Genomic DNA, 13,598 nt, shown 5'->3' with positions numbered 1-13,598 from the left:
GTTAAACTGTGATCTTTTAACTAAGGCCACTTAATCCGTGACTTTCCCATTAAGAGCAGCTTCATAAGCTTCACGCAATCAATTACACATGATTGCTTCAGTTTACACCAGGACTCCTTGTGTAAGAAAACATATAAAGTATGAACAATACACCCAGTTTTTTCACTCCTGTCTTTATGTGCCTGCAGTGTAGTTTAACCCTAATTCTGATTCATTTGAACCCTGATTCATTTAAGAACATAAGAACATAAGAACAGCCCCACTGGATCAGGCCATAGGCCCATCTAGTCCAGCTTCCTGTATCTCACAGCGGCCCACCAAATGCCCCAGGGAGCACCAGATAACAAGAGACCTCATCCTGGTGCTCTCCCCTACATCTGGCATTCTGACTTAACCCATTCCTAAAATCAGGAGGTTGCGCATACACATCATGGCTTGTACCCCATAATGGATTTTTCCTCCAGAAACTCGTCCAATCCCCTTTTAAAGGCGTCTAGGCTAGACGCCAGCACCACATCCTGTGGCAAGGAGTTCCACAGACCGACCACGCGCTGAGTAAAGAAATATTTTCTTTTGTCTGTCCTAACCCGCCCAACACTCAATTTTAGTGGATGTCCCCTGGTTCTGGTATTATGTGAGAGTGTAAAGAGCATCTCCCTATCCACTCTGTCCATCCCCTGCATAATTTTGTATGTCTCAATCATGTCCCCCCTCAAGCGTCTCTTTTCTAGGCTGAAGAGGCCCAAACGCCGTAGCCTTTCCTCATAAGGAAGGTGCCCCAGCCCCGTAATCATCTTAGTCGCTCTCTTTTGCACCTTTTCCATTTCCACTATGTCTTTTTTGAGATGCGGCGACCAGAACTGGACATAATACTCCAGGTGTGGCCTTACCATCGATTTGTACAACGGCATTATAATACTAACCGTTTTGTTCTCAATACCCTTCCTAATGATCCCAAGCATAGAATTGGCCTTCTTCACTGCCGCCGCACATTGGGTCGACACTTTCATCGACCTGTCCACCACCACCCCAAGATCTCTCTCCTGATCTGTCACAGACAGCTCAGACCCCATCAGCCTATATCTAAAGTTTTGATTTTTTGCCCCAATGTGCATGACTTTACACTTACTGACATTGAAGCGCATCTGCCATTTTGCTGCCCATTCTGCCAGTCTGGAGAGATCCTTCTGGAGCTCCTCACAATCACTTCTGGTCTTTACCACTCGGAAAAGTTTGGTGTCGTCTGCAAACTTTGCCACTTCACTGCTCAACCCTGTCTCCAGGTCATTTATGAAGAGGTTGAAAAGCACCGGTCCCAGGACAGATCCTTGGGGCACACCGCTTTTCACCTCTCTCCATTGTGAAAATTGCCCATTGACACCCACTCTCTGCTTCCTGGCCTCCAACCAGTTCTCAATCCACGAGAGGACCTGTCCTCTAATTCCCTGACTGTGGAGTTTTTTCAGTAGCCTTTGGTGAGGGACCGTGTCAAACGCCTTCTGAAAGTCCAGATATATAATGTCCACGGGTTCTCCCGCATCCACATGCCTGTTGACCTTTTCAAAGAATTCTATAAGGTTCGTGAGGCAAGACTTACCCTTACAGAAGCCATGCTGACTCTCCCTCAGCAAGGCCTGTTCGTCTATGTGTTTTGAGATCCTATCTTTGATGAGGCATTCCACCATCTTACCCGGTATGGATGTTAGGCTGACCGGCCTATAGTTTCCCGGGTCCCCCCTCTTTCCCTTTTTAAAAATAGGCGTGACATTTGCTATCCTCCAATCTTCTGGCACCGTGGCCGTTTTGAGGGACAAGTTGCATACCTTAGTCAAGAGATTTAACCCTGACTCTGCATGGCATCCATGGTGTGGGTGAGGCAGCTGGTTCAGGTGGCAGGCTGCTGACAGTCACTGAACTAGGCACTTTGTCTCACTCCCTGAGAAGCACACGAAATTGAACTGAAATCAGCAGAACTTACTTTTAAGTAAACATGAACAGAATTGTACTATTAAGCTGCAATCCTCAATGCACATATTGGGGAGTGAGCCCCACTGATGTCAGTGTATTTTACTTCCGAATACTACGTTCAAGTGTTGCGCCTCTTATATTTTGTAGGGGGAGACTGACTGGCCCTCTTCACCCTAGCACAGTATCATTTTTAGTGACTGTTTGCTGGGGTTCCTTCTGCTTCTTTTTAGATTGCAAGCTCTTCTGGGACAGGGAATTTCCAAAAGGTTTTCTATGTAAACTGCTTTCTCTGATTTTCTCTGTAAACCACTTGCTTAACTTTTTTTTAAAAAAATAGTGTGTAACTATTCCTAATAATAATACTTGCCAGGGATTATGCTGCACAATGTTGTTCTGGATCATTCTCCATCCTGTTAGACACTGTGGGCATCCCACTGGCATCTCAAGGTCTGGGTCAACCTGAAGATAATCATAGAAATACATGATCATAAATGGCAGGGATCATATCTGCAAATATGTCAAATTTTTCCCCAAGCTGTAAGCTTGCAACAGGATTGCCTGGTTGCTAATTGGTATGTTTTCCTCAGAAGAGTGAAAATTCTAACCTTTTACTTGACAGATACGTGGGTAAAATGCCACAGAACAATTTGAAAGCTTATCTACAGTATGCTCTTTACCATTTTTTGTTTACACTGGAAATGTACAAATATTGGGGGTGGGGAGAGGGAGTTGAAGGTCCAAACAGGGATATAGCCTGTTTTAGCAAAAGTCCAAACAAGGGATATAGATTGTTTTAGCAAAAATGGCAGCTGGTTTTTTAAACTATATTAAAACAACACTACTTTTTCTTTTTGGAAAATTGATAGTAAAATGACAATATTTTTGACAGTGTTAGGTCGTGCTTTTACCACTGGTGCTCAAATTATTGATTGGAGGAATGAATTAAAGTGCGCACTGTTGGCTTCAGGAGGACTGGGATAGCTAAGCTCTCTCCAGCTCTGAAACAAACGACTTTTGGGGGTAGACCAGCCTCGGTGAGAATCGGTTCAAGTGACTGGTAAGGGAGCATCTTCAATGATACAAGAGAATTATTAAAGAACCATGTAAATACAAAGATACAAGTCCAATCATGAAGTCTTTAAACTCTAACAAATGTGTTTTATGAAATATTCCGAGGTTGTGGTGTGAACTTGTATGCATACCAAAATATAGAAATGGGAATGATTAATAGGTTTAGGAAAGCCTTGTCCTGAAGGTCGGACAAGAGAAGTGGGGTGAGATTTCAGGAACAGATCTTGCAAAGGGGAAGAAATGTGTGTATGCTCCTTCTTCCTCCACCTTTGGGTAGAATTGTTGTGAGATGCACCCCTCAGGGATCCAGGAGTTAGAAGAGAGGGATCACTGGCTGAATGGCAGGGGTCCAATTGGGCCCCAAAGTTCAGTGGTGGGGGAGGGGGAATTGCCTCATAAGAACATAAGAACAGCCCCACTCAATCAGGCCATAGACCCATCTAGTCCAGCTTCCTGTATCTCACAGCGGCCCACCAAATGCCCCAGGGAGCACACCAGATAACAGGAGACCTGCATCCTGGTGCTCTCCCTTGCATCTGCCATTCTGCATCTGGCCCATTTCTAAAATTAGGAGGTTGCACATACACCTCATGGCTTGTAACCCGTAATAGATTTTTCCTCCAGAAACTTGTCCAATCCCCTTTTAAAGGTATCCAGGCCAGATGCCATCACCACATCCTGTGGCTAGGAGTTCCACCGACCAACTACACGCTGAGTAAAGAAATATTTTCTTTTGTCTGTCCTAACTCTCTCAACACTCAATTTTAGTGGATGTCCCCTGGTTCTGGTGTTATGTGAGAGTATAAAGAGCATCTCTCTATCCACTTTATCCTTCCCATGCATAATTTTGTATGTCTCAATCATGTCCCCCCTCAGGCGCCTCTTTTCTAGGCTGAAGAGGCCCAAACGCTGTAGCCTTTCCTCATAAGGAAGGTGCCCCAGCCCCGTAATCATCTTAGTCACTCTCTTTTGCACCTTTTCCATTTCTACTATGTCCTTGTTGAGGTGTGGCGACCAGAACTGGACACAATACTCCAGGTGTGGCCTTACCATCAATTTGTACAATGGCATTAAAATATTAGCTGTTTTGTTCTCAATACCTTTTCTAATGATCCCAAGCATAGAATTGGCTTTCTTCACTGCCGCTGAACATTGGGTCGACACTTTCATCGACCTGTCCACCACCACCCCAAGATCTCTCTCCTGGTCTGTCACAGACAGCTCAGAACCCATCAGCCTATATGTGAAGTTTTGATTTTTTGCCCCAATGTGCATGACTTTACACTTACTTACATTGAAACACATCTGCCATTTTGCTTCCCATTCTGCCAGTTTGGAGAGATCCTTCTGGAGCTCCTCACAATCACTTCTGGTCTTCACCACTCGGAAAAATTTGGTGTTGTCTGCAAACTTAGCCACCATACTGCTCAACCCTGTCTCCAGGTCGTTTATGAAGAGGTTGAAGAGCACAGGTCCCAGGACAGATCCTTGGGGCACACCACTTTTCACCTCTCTCCATTGTGAAAATTACCCATTGACACCCACTCTCTGTTTCCTGGTCTTCAACCAGTTCTCAATCCAGGAGAGGACCTGCCCTCTAATTCCCTGACTATGGAGTGTTTTCAGCAGCCTTTGGTGAGGGACCGTGTCGAACACCTTCTGAAAGTCCAGATATATAATGTCCATGGGTTCTCCCGCATCCACATGCCTGTTGACCTTTTCAAAGAATTCTAAAAGGTTCGTGAGGCAAGACTTACCACACGAAGATTGCAGCATGATCACTGTTCCCCAATGGCTCAGTAACATTGACATCTCTAACCCAGTCCTGAGTACCGCACAATATTAAATCCAGAGTCATCTGCTCTCTGTGGACTCCATGACTAGCTGCTGTAAGGCACAGTCATTTAACATGTCAAGAAATCTGGTCTCCTTTTCGTGACCAGAACACAAATTGACCCAGTCGATATGAGGATATTTGAAGTCCCCCATGATTACAACCCTGTCCCTCCTTGTCACGTCCCTGATCTGTTTCCTCATTTCAAGGTCCACTTCCGGTTTCTGGTCTGGAGGACGATAGCACACCCCCAGTATTACATCACTCCTCAGGCCTGGTAATTTAACCCACAGAGATTCTATGGTGGTTGGACCCGGCCTTCAATCTCTACTTTGCTGGATTCTATCCCTTCCTTAATGTAAACGGCCACCCCACCTACAACACACCCCTGCCTGTCCCTCCTGTAGAGTTTATAGCCCGGGATTGCAGTATCCCACTGATTTTCCGCATTCCACCAGGTTTCTGTTATGCCCACTATGTCAATGTTTTCCCTTGTCACCAGACATTCCAGTTCTCCCATCGGGTATCTGCATAAAAGCATTTGTACATGGAATGCCCCAGGATGGGCTACTTATTAGTTCCTTTGTCCCCGCATCCTCTCATTGTGCCAAAACTTCTATCACATCCCATCATGCTACCATTCCCAATTTCTTCTCCTACTCTGTCTTTACCTTGTTGTTCTCTAACCTCCACATCCCATAGGGATGAGGCGTCCCGAAACGGATGCCCCTCAGCTCCTGTCGGCCTTCCCCCAGGGATTAGTTTAAAAGCTGCTCTGCCACCTTTTTAATGTTATGCACCAGCAGTCTGGTTCCATTCTGGTTCAAGTGAAGCCCGTCCCTCTTGTATAGGCCCCGCTTGTCCCAAAATGTTCCCCAGTGCCTAACGAATCTAAACCCCTCCTCCCTACACCACCGTCTCATCCACGCATTGAGACCCTTGATCTCTGCCTGCCTAGCTGGCCCTGCATGTGGAACAGGTAGCACTTCCGAGAACACCACCTTTGAGGTCCTGGCTTTCAGCTTCCTACCTAATAGCCTAAATTTGGCCTCCAGGACCTCCCAGCTACACTTGCCCACGTCGTTGGTGCCGACATGCACCACAACCACTCCCTCCTCCCCAGCACTATCTACCAGCCTATCTAGACGAGAAGTGAGGTCTGCAACCTTCGCACCAGGCAGGCAAGTCGCCATGCAGTCCCCACATCCGTCGCAAACCCCCCTCTCTATTTTTCTGATTATCAAATCCCCCACTACAAGAAGCCCCTGACCCCCTCCCGCCGAGGAGTATCTTGAGCGCATTCAGATATGGGCCTGTCCCCTGGAGAAGAGGTCCCCCCTAGGGGCTTGTTGCCCTCCTCTCCAGGATGACGTCCTCCAGCCCTGAGATTTCCCACCCATTCACCTGAGGAGCTGCATACTTGAGGGTGGGACGAAGCCTGATCATCCCCGGAGGTCTCCCCATGGTCCTTCTCTGCCTGCCTCTATTTCTCCAGATTGGCCACCAAGGCTTCTAGGGAGCGGATGCGTTCCTTGAGTCCCTGGAGCTCCTTACACTGAGTACATACCCATGACTTATGCCCCAGAGGCATATAGTCATACATGTTGCACTCAAACCCCACCCTGCTGCTGGCTGTCTGACTGCATAGCTTTTTTTGTTTGTTTTTGTTTAGAGGTAATAAAAAACCCTACACTGGTTTGCTGCCCTCTTCTCAAGGGAAGAGAAGGGTGGTGTCTGGGGCCCTGGCTTCCTCACTCTGCTGCTGAACTTGCACAGATGCTAAACTCGCTGTGCCTTACCTGGCACTTGGTTCTCATCCTCCTGCCTTCTCTACCAGGCTTCCTTAGACTGGTCCTGATCTCAGTTCCAGGGGAGCCACTAATGTGTAGCCCTCAAGTAGCTTATTCCAAGGCTGCCTCATCATCAGCCCCAGGTGCCTTATGTATCTCTGAGCCCCTCCATGGAAGATCCAGCCCTTCCTGGGTTGTTCCTCACCTAGCTTCATTCCACCCATTCTTTACCTGGTTAAAGGGGCAATGTTGCCCAGGTTAGAGAGGCCCTCATTCTGCAGTGAGCAGTTGGAAAAGAGGTCCCTGCCTACTTCTACTTGCACATCAAAGATGTGCTAGGGGTCCTCCCACTTTGTGTCACATTTACCACCAGCCAGCTGACTTCTGGTGGCGTGGTTCCTTTCCCAAGTTTCAGTGCATACTTGCGAGAATTTGTAGGAGGCCAGGAGTTATCTTGGTTATTGTGTCTTTGTGGCTCAGAAATCAGTGGGTGGGCTGGGAGCATATTCAGGCTTTGATGGCATGGTGACATTTACTGTTTCCCAAATGGAGGTTTAGAGCACTGATGGAGCACTAAGTTTAGAGCACTAAATTTGATGGAGGTTTAGAGCACTGGTTTCCAACCCATGGTCTTTGAAACCCTGACAAGTGGTCCGCAAGATCTCAGGAAAAGAAATCGCTTTTGATCCAGTGTCTCTCTGAGCACGCAGTCCTCTATGCACCACCAGAGAGGGCGGAGAATGGACTGCCTGCAGCTGCAGCTGGCAGCAAAAGCAGCAAACCACAATTTCTAAAAACAATAAATCTCTAATAATTTTTTTTCTAATTACAGGTATGCACCCCTTGACAATCTTCCAGCCAGCAACGAGTCGCATATGCAACAGCCGCTGCTGGTCATGTGGTCGGACCTGGGTGCACTCCAGGGGAGCTCTGCTCCCCTCATCCCCAAGGCTTTTCTGAGCCTCCCAGAGGCAGCACATATCCTCTGGAAAACTGTAAGTCATGTCTCTCGTGTGATTCTGGCATTCTGAGCCTCACAGAGGCAGCGTGCAGACACACACTGCCTCTGGGAGCCTCAGAAAATCCTCCAGAGGCAAGGGGAGCAGACTATCCCCTCACCTCTGGATGTTTCGCATTATGTCAAGTCCCACTTGACAACAGGGATGCCAGTCCGCATCCCTGTCATTCAGTGGCGCATGATGTACAAGCAGCCCTTGTTACCTGCGGGTTTAGTACCTGCAGATTTCTTCATCTGGGGATCCCTGAACCCATGGTGCGGGTAAACCTGGAGCCTCCAGAGGCGAGGGGAGCTCCTCTTGCCTCTGAAGGTTCTTCTAAAGTCTGTAGAGGCTGTGTGCATCAGCCCATGGTCTGTGCAGTCTTCAGAAGAGCCTCCAGACTGAATGGAGCTCAGCTCTGGTTTGGGTTCAGAAGCGGGGGGGGGGGAGAGTTGAAAACCTCAGGTTTCAAATACCTGAGGTTTTCCTTATTCATGGGGGTTCTGGAAATGGAACCTCCATGAATAATGCGGGCTGTCTGTATTACAAATTTAAATTAGTTTTTGTGTGTGTGCAGGGGTGGTGGGTTGCATGTGGTCCATGACAATTCCAATTTTTGCATCAGTGGTCCGTGGTCTGATGAGAACCACTGGTCTAGAGCCTCCAGGCCACTGCGGTGAGTCTGAAAGCAAATAGCTACCTGTGTCTGACATGGTTGGGAAGACTTGCAGGAGTCCAGAATCTTCTGAGCAGCTAGTGGAAACTCTGCTACTCTTAGGTACTAGGTAAACTGACAACTTGCTGGTCAGTATCCTCTAATATTTAAGGAGTTTCAGAAATGCAGCTCATGTGTGGCTCTGGGGATAAGCATGTTAGGGCGCAATCCTATCCTACGCTGGAACAGGCAAGCCAGGAGGCTTGCACTGTATCCAGCACAGGATAGTGGCCATAAGCAACTTAGCCAGATGTAAGGGGAAACATTTCCCCTTATCTCTGGGTAAGGGCTGCTGGCCCCAATGGGTCTCCTCATACTTGTGCCACCTCTTGAGGTGGCACAAGTCCAAGGAGAGCGGAGTGGCTTGGAGCTGCTCTGTTCTCCCCGGGAATGGGGGTTGGGATCCAGCATAACTGCCGGATCCCAGCCCTGCCTCCTGCTCCCTGCCTGCTCACCCGCGGGGCCGTCCACCACCCATCCTCCCTCCACCCAGGAACGCCTCCCCCTGCCTCCTCCCCACCTGCCTCCCGCTTACCTTTCTTTGTTGTGTTTGTGCCCAGCCGGGCAGACACAACTTCCAAGGGGGAAGCTGGTGCAAAGACTTGTGTCGGCCTCCGCAGGTCGGCACTTCTTTGAGCGCCAGCCTGGCTTCTTCCTGAGGAGGCGCAAATGTGTTTTACGGCACATTTGCGACCCTCCCAGGCCAGCACAAGGGACTAGTCTAGTGACCGAAGTGCATTCTAGGATTGCACCCTTAATCTTATCTTAGTGAGAAAAGGGCTCTGCAGTCTTCTGTATTCACCAAAGTATAAACGTATAAACTGACATGTGATAGGATTCAGAGTGGGTGCTGATGTGTCTGTTCTTGGTACACAATCAAGGAAAGCATTTCTAATCAAAATGCAGATGTGCAGGACACATCACACAATAAGCACATTCAAAATGCAGATTCAGTTTGAAAGTGCAGCTATGGCAAGAGTATGTCAGAGACCAACAGAAGGTGAAAATTACATAGCACATTGAAATGGGATTGCAAACACAAGGCATGCAGGGGTGTTGAAAGGTTGCATTCATTTGTAATGTTGCAAAATGCAGATACAAGCAGGATGCAGATAACTAAATGGGGTAACTAAATACGAGATGCATTGAAAGGTTGTATAATACATTTAAATAAGATTACATCCTTGTCTTCCTTCCCCTGTGATATGAAATGGAAAGTAGAGTTTCAATGGATTTATGAGGCTTGACCTGAGTTTCAGGAAAAGAGTGTCTATAAATCATTTTATCCATCTGGGGTATACAGATCCATGGCATAACAGTCTGTGGTGCAATGCAAGATTGGCAAATAGTTGGCATGGGCAGGCAGGTTTGGCTTGGGTGCTGCTGCTTGGCTTAGAATGTATACACTGTTCCTTATTACATTTGGGATCATAATACAATAAAGAGAAACCTCAAGTGTAACAGTTCCTTCCCTCACTGGATCCTTGTCAGTTAAGGCCAGGATCAATTGTGTATTTATTGCAAGAGTGCCCCTTTATGGTTCCCATACATGTAAAATGGAACTTTTATGGGACAAAGTAAATGGAGGCACTCAGAACCACAACTGAGACAGGGCCAAATCTCGAATGATAGGACAGCCAGGATGGTGCAGTGGTTCAGGAGTTGGACTTAGACCTGGAAGATCCAGGTTCAAATCCTCACTCAGCCATCAAGCTTCCTGGGTGACCACCTTGGATCAGTCACTCTCTCAACCCCACCTGCCTCATAGGGCAAAATGAGGGGAGGAACTATGTGGACAAAAGGAGGGGAAGAACTGTGACTACTACCCTGAGATCCTTGAAGAAAGTGTGGTATAAAAATGTGAAAAATCAATAAAAATAAATAAATCTCCTCACTGGTGACCTCAGCCATTGAGAATACTATCTGCATAGTTCCATTCTGAATTCTGTTTTTGATCACACTAGATCAGGAGTGTCCAAACTTTTTGGCAGGAGGGCCACATCATCTCTCTGACACTGTGTAGGGGGCCAGGAATAAAAAAGAATTAATTTACATTTCAAATTTGAATAAACTTACATATATTTACATAAATGAATATATTAGAGATGGAACTTATATGAATGAATAAAGGTCTTGCAATAGCTCAAGGCCTATAAAAGGCCCTATACAAAGCAAGACCAGCCTTTCCTTCACTACCTCTGCTGCATAACAGATATGAAACAGCAAGCAGTGGAGGAAGCCCTTGTCCCACAGCTCATGTGAGCGGTCAAACAGTTGACCTCACATTGAGAACAGTTTCATTGGGCCAGCACGGGCTCCAGCAAGTGGCCAGAGGCCCTGTGGAGACTGGGGGCTACCTGCGGGCCGGATTGGGAGTCCTCAAGGGCCACAAGTGGCCCCCGGGCCGAGGTTTGGGCACCCCTGCATTAGATGGTGACAGACTGCTGGGAGAGTTGGACAAAATTATGTTTCTTTGGAAGCACATACACAATAAAGTTTGCATGTTATGTATATTCAGCTTTACTGTACATCTAATCTGTTTTTGAAACTACCTGTTTGGAGTGGTTGTTTGGGAACACATCACTAAACCAAGAATAAACCAGGGTTCATTTGTTAATAACCCATAGTTTTCTGTATTTCGACAAAACAAGAAACTGTTCTGAACCAGAAATGAACAGCACATATATTACATGGAATCAGTTGTTTGTGTGGTATATAACATATTTTATAAGAAAAATGTTTATAGGACTCAACAAACAGGTTGTGTTACTCAGGTTGAAACACTTTCTTGTAAAGTCTACAAGAAAGACTTTAGTTACCAGTAGCTGCCATAACTTCTCTTGCAAAAACATCAGAATGTGAGGAGGTGTGGGTATGCACTTGAGCACATAAATAATTTGCTCTTTCTTGGTTTTGTTATCCTCTGTTGTTTTAGTTACTGTTATATGCTTTTAAAAAAATTATTTCATTGTATTATTTTGTCTTACTAACTGCTTTTGGTGTCTGCACAGCTGGAGAAAGCAGGTTATACACTCCTAAAATATGTAACAAATGCAATGTGCAAGAAATTGTGGGAACTATCTAAGCAGATGGTCACATCCAGGAGAGAGAGAGAGAGGGAGGAGATGCAAGCCAATAAGATAAGTGTTTCTCAAACTGTGGGTTGGGACCTACTAGGTGGGTTGTGAATCAATTTCAGGTGGATCCCCATTCATTTTAATATTTTCCTTTAATATACTTGATGCTGCCATGGTATGTGACTGCATTTTGGGGAAATGTGACAGATCTGTACTTTTAACAGGCTACTATGAAGATGCTTTTAACAATGATAGTAAATGAGACTTACTCCTGGGTAAGTGTGGGTAGGATTGCAGCCTAGGATTGCAGCCTAAGATTGCTAAAAATTTTCCTGCTTGATGATGTCACGTCCAGTCATGACATCACTTCTGGTGGGTCTTGACAGATTCTCTTTTTAAAAAGTGGATCCTGGAGCTAAAAGTTTGAGAACCACTGACTTTGACAAAAATCCCAATGAACATGCTTCAAACATGAAGCTCTTCTTCAGGGCTGAAACTTGAAAAATACAGGGGAAAAAATATGTATTTTAAATTGCTTGGTGGACAATTGCTTACAGATGTTAGAGCTATTAAACTCACCAAACAACAAATGTCATCACCAAAGTCATCACTTTTGGTAGCAGATTGGTAGGAGGTATGCATACCTCTGTCTGCCCCCTTGGCTTCACTGCTTGTCCTCTTCCCATTCCCTAAACTGACAAAGGAAGAGGAGAGGAGAGGAGAGGAGAGGAGGAAGTGTAAGGATGGGAAAAGAGAGCAACTTCCTCTGTAGCCCACCACTCTCCCCTATGCTTCTTCTTCTGCTCCACCCCCTTCTTCCCTTTTTAGTTCTGGCACTGAAAGGTGGAGAGGCTGGTGCATCATCAGGAAAAAAGGAGCCATATTTGACACACTGTATCCAGTACCAGGAGATCTTGGGTCAGCCTTGGGCATAATCTAGTCAAATTTATCTTACCATGAGTAGTATGGTTTAAAAACCAACAAGAATAACCACAACCCTGCATATTTTTTTAAATCATGCAGTTCCCAAGGAAGACTATGTTCATTTAATGCAGACTTGTTTCTATCAAACTGACACTGATTTTACATTCTAGCTCAAAAACCACTAAAATGGTTAGCTCAAAAACCACTAATATGAGAACAAATACTTTCCATGTTTTTGTAGCAAACAGGAGAGAAAAGCCTGAAGTCATAATCCTAATCTACTATTTTGTCATGCCTCTAGGTTTAAAAAATTAAACAGAGTATAGAAGAGCATGACATTTCCCTGTTATAAAAATGGCTGCAATATCCCAAAAAGCCCTATGCGTGTCTACTTAGTGGTCCCATTTAATTCAATGGGGCTTACTCCCAGGTAAGTGTGTACAAAATTGCAGCCTTAGAATCATATCCTATCCAACTTTTCAGCGCAGGTGTAGTTGTGCCAATGGGGTGTGCACTGCATCTTGCGGTGGGAGGGTAGTTATGGAGGTCTCCACAAGGTAAGGGGACATTTGTTTCCTTGCCTTGGGGCTGCATTGCAATTGCACTGGTGCTGGAAAGTTGGATAGGATTGGGCCCTCACTCATTTAAGAAATTTATCTGTATATTTTGGCTTTACAATTCATCCACTCATCCATTGCTTATCTTCATGGCCACATTTCTATAGGCAGGGTCACCATTTGGTGGGCATCCCATTCATATAAATTAATAATAGCTTTACATTTGAATACTATACAGTCTGGATGGGATGCAGCACTCTCAGGTGGGAAAACTCACCTGTCCCCTTTTTATAGCACAATCCTAAAGTTATAGCACAATCCTATGCTATAGGATATCTTGGCACAGATATAGCACAATCCTAAAGTTATAGCACAATCCTAAAGACATCTACTGAGAAGTAAATCCCACTGGGTTAAATGGGATTTAATTCCAAGTACGTTTGTATAGGATTGCAGCCTTAGAAACCACCCTAGAATTTGAATGGGACCAAGCAGCATAGTACCCTTATACTAACCCTCAGTTGTTACATTCTGAAATTATTCAAGTGTTTGTTGTCGACATGTATTAGATGGCAAAGGGTTCCTCCCTATATCTGTTATATCAGACTAGAATGAGGCCACTAATCTAGCCTTTTTTTTAAAAAAAGAGCCAATGAACCCAACA

This window comes from Tiliqua scincoides, chromosome 3 (assembly GCF_035046505.1).
Source record: "Tiliqua scincoides isolate rTilSci1 chromosome 3, rTilSci1.hap2, whole genome shotgun sequence".
Taxonomy (NCBI): Eukaryota; Metazoa; Chordata; class Lepidosauria; order Squamata; family Scincidae; genus Tiliqua; species Tiliqua scincoides.
Note: the sequence above shows the minus strand (reverse complement) of the source record.